Here is a 6833-nt window from a genome sequence, read left to right on the forward strand (position 1 = left end):
TATATATATATACATATATAGATAAACATGTATGTGTGTATGTATATATATATAAATTTATATATATATATATATATGTATATATATATATTATGTATATATATATATACTCACATATATATAAATGTACGTATATGTACATGTATGTACATTTATGTATATATATTTATATATGTGTTTATGTATGTTTGTATATACATACACACAGACACACATATACACACACATTAATATTTACATGCATACACAGGTGTGTTCATGTATGTATGTATGTTCGTATCTACATCTATGTACTTATAACTTAGTCAATGGGAGCTTGTTTGTCAATAAAATAATGTTAATGTTATAATTACAGAATATTTTTATAATCAATGCTATGTCCCAATGAGTTACACATAGGTAATATATTTATTGTATTATTATGTTATAAGTATCAGTATTTTATTTATTTATTCATATATACATATATATAATTTATTTCTGGTATGATTGAAATATAATTTAATTGATGTGTATTAATTGTTGTTATTGCTGTAATTTATTTTCGATGTCATGTAACTTGAGGTGCAATCCACTCTCATCTCTTTTTGTACAACAGGAACAATAAATTGAATTTCAAGCACACTCAGCTCTGTTTGTATACAGCGTCAATAAATTGAATTCAAGTGAAATTAAATTAAAACAAATACATTATTTATAAAATGTCCTTACTACAGGGGTTAATTGAACATGCACATAAGAATTTAAGTCAGTATATATACCAAGAGATACATATATTGGAATGAATGCAAACACACATATCAGTGCTACATGTGTGTGTGCATGTGTATGCATGTATATGTATGTGCATATGTATTTTTGTGAATGTATGCATATGTTTGTATGCATGTAGATATGTATGCATAGGTGTATTTGTATTACACATAAACATGATATATGTATGCACATAAACATCAGCTTCTGTGTATGCGATTAGATTTGTTTGTAAAGATGTCAGTTGGTGTATGAACAGAATATACACTAATATGTGAATTTGTCTATTTATATCTGTGTTTCTGCACATATGCATGTTTCTGTATATTTTTGTACATACATTGCTTGTGTGAATGTATGCATGTTCCCGTATGTCTTTGTATGCATACACTCATACCATGCATACCATACGATCTATATATACATGCATATATACATACATATATATCATAGATACTATAGATGCATACCATTTATCTGTCAGTCTGTCCATACATGCATTCCTTCAAAAAAGTAAACATACATGCATACATACAAGTATACACACAAACATGCATACACACATTCTTACATGCTACAATACATAAATGCATGCATACAAACATGCAGATATTCAGCCAGTCAGTAAGTCATCTATCCAGCCAGCCAGCCAGCGAGCCATCTATTCATCCATCCATCCAACCAACCAGCCAGCCAGCCAGCCAGCCATGCATACATACATACATACATGCATCTCTTTGAAAATCAAAGAAAAAGAGGATATCTATGGACAACTGCTTCAAAACCTCCAGCTTCTATATCCTGACTACGAATTCATATTCATACCAATAGTAATTAGAACACTACTAAATGCTCCAATTATTATTGTTAGTAAATGCTTAAAGGAGAATCTGGATAAACTTGGATTTTCAGAAAGAGAAACTGACTGGCTGATTCGTACATTACAAGTGCAATCTGTGAGTGGAACAGTAAAAATATGCAAGACTTTTCTCAAGTTCCAAGTGTGAATTTGTCTGTGTTAACTACGTCCCAAAGATGGAGCTTTGTGTCTTTGTTGGAAACTGGGTCCCTCCTCAGTGGAAGAGTTATAATAATTAAAGAATAGAAGAGGCATACATACATACATACATACATACATACATACATACGTACGTACATACATACATACTCAGTCTCTTTCTCCCAGTCATTTCATCATGTTGAACTTTTAACCCCTACACATTTTTTTCTGTCGCCATTGTTTTTTTTTTACCTCTCAGCCCCTCCTGTCAAAGTGCATTCGCTCTAAACATCAAAGACTTTCCCATTCTTCCTGAGCATCAAACTAATACACCTGCTTGTCATTCCCTCACTTGTCTTTGTCTTTTTTATTTCTCTAAATTTGAACTATACATACATACGTACATGCTTGCATACATATTAATATGATTCTATATAATAGAAAAAAACCACTATTCAACAAAAATTTGAGGGTAAACATCAGTAAAAGACTGCAGGATTTTAATTGTAGAATAGCTAGAATACCAGAGAGCTTGTGATAGTAAACTCTAGGAGTGAATTGTCAATATATTACGCCGGCAGCGGCGGCGGCAGCGGCGGTGGCAGCGGCGGTAGCGGCGGTGATGGCGGCGGCGGCGATGGAGGCGGCAGCGGTGGCAGCAGCGGTGGTGGTGGTGATGTTGATGGTGATGATGATGGTGATGATGATGATGATGATACATACATACATACATACACACACATATACGTATGTATGTATGTACGTATGTATGTATGTATGTATATTATTAACCACATTAAAAAGCGACTGGATCTCATTACCCAATATGTCACTGAATATTGAGTAATGAAATTTAGTTTGTAATGAAATTTAGTCAGTCCAGACATATAAACATGTATGCAGACAGTCATGCATGCATACATACATTACATACAGATATACATAACCAGAAAAGAAGCACCCTACATACCACAAAAAGGTTATGCATGGGTGTGTTTCCCCTAAACATGAGAAGGAAGATTATTTAAAATAAAGACAAGGGTAAATGAATATCCCAGAAAACAAATAATAAATGAATAATCTTGTTATAAAGGAGAGGGTGAATTCATGGCACGCAGGGAAGAAAGGGGTAAAACAGAGGAGAAAACAAGAGGAAAAAGAAAAGGAAAAGAAGAGATTGTAGTTTAGTTAAAGATATTGTTAGTTACAAATTACAATTTTTACCATATATGGATAAATATATTATACATAGGAGAGATAGAAACGACCAGAAAGCATGTATTATTAGACAGGGAAACTAGATAGATGGAGATCTAAAGGCATTATTACTGAAGGGCACAAAAATGGCAAAAGCGACACAGAAAAATATGTTGGTTGAAATATAATGGACAAAATCCAGTTTCGAAATAGTAAAGAATTGAAAAAAAATATTTTTAGGAATGTCTAACACAAAAATTCAGTCCAATTAATTCAAAGTAGGAGTGATAATTTTTAAAAAGTGAGAAATAATATAAAATGCAATGATATAATATAATTAATGTATATAAGCTATATCCCAGTCAATATCTAAGATGTTGACTCTGTTAAGTTTCATGTTAACTGTGATCCTTAAGCCCATAATGGAAGAAAGCAATAAGGTCCTTCCTAACACTATCCAGCTCGCGTGCATTTATATTTGCACATAACAATAAGGCCATCACCTCTATATATACATGCATTTAAATATGGGAAATTGTATTTATAAATAACGCAGAACATCTATAGGTATGCATAAACTTACTCTGTCACATGCAACTTAAGGTGCATCTAATGATTTATCGCTATTTCTCTTAACCCAGGTAGAGCTGTTAAAAAACAATAATGGTTTCCTGACATGCAAGATGATGCCAATGTCAGAGGCACTGATGGGCACATATGCTTTTGCAAAATCTAGGTCTTTTAGTAGCAGATTTCTTGTTATAGATGAGTAAAAGTCTATGATATCAAACTAAGAAAACTCACAGTTCTGTTCATCATTAACCCTTTGAGCCTGTAAAACAGGTTATGGGTGGATGACTTATTTTTCTCTACACCATAGCACTGCTCTACCAGTGGAGTGCATCAGGAAGCCAGGTATATGGTCAAATAAGGTTCAAGAGGTCAGGGCCCAAAGGGTTAATGTTCTCAACCAGCTAATGACAGACTTGCTGATGTCCCATAAGGGGAGTTCTATAACGCTTCTAATCCTTTGTAAGAGAGACTCTAAAATGTGAATTATATCTATTTCAGTCTTAGCCAGGTTTATAAACTTACATTTAAAGTTCCTCTTTAAAGTAACTTTGTGGTACTTATGGGTAATAAAAGGTTAGCTTAGGGAAAAATAATTTGCGCTCTCACTAACATTTAAGCTTGTAGTAAATTCTTTGTTTTTAAATTCACCTAATTTTGTTGAATTTGGTCTGCTTTCTCATAAGTATCAGTTGCACTATTAGTGAAGAGTGGGAATCAAAATTTCTTCATGGAAATATTGAGATAATAAAAGTATTGTCATCATCATCATTATCATTGTCAACACTGTTGCCACTGCCACCACCATCGCCATCGTCATTACCATCACCACTAACATCACCATCATTATCATCATCATCACCATTATCATCGTTGCATGTCCATACCTAAAGAGTTCTATCTCCCTTGCACATTAAGATTTCATCACTCAGCTCATCAGTACTCCATCACTCATTCACATTAACATTACTCATCCATCAGAACATGCTCATCATGTGAAAATTTGCAGGAATGAGAAACAATGAAGTATTTTTTTAAACAAACACATTCAAGCTTGTATAAAGAAACTGTTTCACTGATGAAAATAAATGCTAATACTATATACATTAAATTCCTATTGTTATTATTAACAGCAAAAAAAAAAAAAAGACGAAGAAGAAGAAGAAGAAATTACCATTTGACATAGATCTAGAGATAATTAAATAGATAATTGTTCTGCACTAACAAAGCCACCACCCAAGTTGACGACAGTGAGAAGTTTAGTGTAGTTGCTTGACCTCAACAGTCTAGTTATCAAAACTCTTTAACATTTCTAACGCAGGGACCACATTTTAAGAATCCTATATTACATGACTGCATGCAGACATGAAATAGTGTATGTTAAACTGCTGCAATAAAAAAACCAAAAAAGTAAGTTCAGAGAATCTTGGTGAATAAGTCAAATAACTGTTTGTAACAAAGGCTCGGTGGGGCCCAGAAATTTGCGAGGAAGAAATTAGTTGATTATAGTGATCCTAGTGCTTGCCTAGTTCTGTATTTCATCAACTGCTGAGGGACGAAAGATGAAGTTTGATCTCAGTGAGATTTAACTTCAAAATGTGAAAAGGGTTGGAAAAATTATTATAAGGAATTTTTTATGATGTTCTAAGAATTCTGTCATTTCATTGCCGTTTATGATTTGTCAGATGACAATCGTCATCATCATCATTATCATCATCATCAACATCATCATCATCAATATTGCCGTTGTCACCACCACCACCACCACCACCATCTTCATCATCATCATCATTTAACTTTCACTTATCCATGCTCGCATTGGTCACATGGAATTTGTTGAGGTAGAATTTCTACGGCTGAACGCCCTTTTCATACCCGTTTCCAACCCATACCGGTTTCAGAACAAGGTAAATATTCCCCCATGGCCAAACATGTTTTCTCCATTGCAGACCAGCAATGAATATCATCATTTGTATGATGGTGATTCTCATTTTCCAACCCTCATGTGATGTCAAGACAAGGGTACACTCACTCACACACACACACACACACACACACACACACACACACACACACACACACACTCACTCACATACATTTATATACACATACATATACATATATATATGACAGGCTTCCTTCAGCTTTTGTCTACCAAATCCACTCACCAGGCCTTACTCAGCCCAGAGCTACAGTAGAAGACACCTGCTCAAGGCATTTTTCATAGCAAAACTAAATGAATATAGACAGGAGCCCATAAAATGATTTATCAAATGTTATCCTGATCCAAGCATCATTATTGTTGTCACTGTTGCCAAAGTTATTTTATATTAGCTTTCTAGAGTGACATGGATGGGTTGGATGGGTTGGATGGGTTGAATGGTTGTCACAGTCTGAGTCATTTTGATCTGGTAGAGGAGATACATGGCTTAGTGGTTAGGGTGTGGATTTATGATTGTAAAATTGTGGTTTTGAATTCTGGACCAGGTGAAGCATTGTGTTCTTGAACAAAACACTGCATTTCACATTGCTCCAGTCTTTTCTGCTGGTATAAATGAGTGACCCTGCAATGGACTGGAGTCCAGTTCAGGGAAGAATATATATGCCAGAGAAACTGGGAAACCAGTTATGTTCCTTATGGAGTAATGTAGACTAATCCAGATTGCTAGATCGATTGGAGGACTGCATCTCACATATACATGATCCTATATCTTTTATGTGTAGGATCTATAAAGTGAAACTGAACACTGGTTTCACTGTTTGCCTCCATCCCATAGAATTGAACTGACAGGCTAATATTTCACACAAACACACATACATACACACACACTCACACATACACTTGCACATGCACGTACACATTTACATGTATGCGTAAGGAATATGCATCTAAGTCATGGATATGATTGATATGTCAGTGCTGCTAAGCTAATTTCCCAATACATATTGCACTTTTGTCAAATTAAGTCCTTCTACACCCAGCTGAACCAAACAAGCTATACAATGATGACAACTTTAGTTAGGGTGAACTAAGCTAAACCAAGCAAGGTGAAGCAATATCACCCAAATTTAAGTCAATCTCAAGGAATCAGCATGAAAATAAGCTTATCTAAGCTAGACTTAACCAAATCAAGCGAATCTTGCATAATTAGGCAGAATCAAACAGCAGAACACTAAGCCAGACTAAATTAACTTTTGATGTACATAAGAAGTTGATAATTTAGGATAAAATATCCAAGCATAAGAAATTATTGTCAGCAACATTTAAGTGTATGGCTTTAATATCTATTTATGTAGTCGAATGGAGATGGTG

General features: G+C 34.4%; 1 protein-coding gene across 1 annotated transcript in view; it reads right to left on the minus strand.

The window, feature by feature from the left end:
- The window catches only part of LOC106868240 (protocadherin beta-4), a 116448-nt gene that overhangs the window by 86579 nt on the left and 23036 nt on the right, over positions 1 to 6833 (minus strand). The window lies entirely within an intron of this gene.

The sequence above is a fragment of the Octopus bimaculoides genome, chromosome 14 (assembly GCF_001194135.2).
Source record: "Octopus bimaculoides isolate UCB-OBI-ISO-001 chromosome 14, ASM119413v2, whole genome shotgun sequence".
In the NCBI taxonomy this organism is placed as follows: Eukaryota; Metazoa; Mollusca; class Cephalopoda; order Octopoda; family Octopodidae; genus Octopus; species Octopus bimaculoides.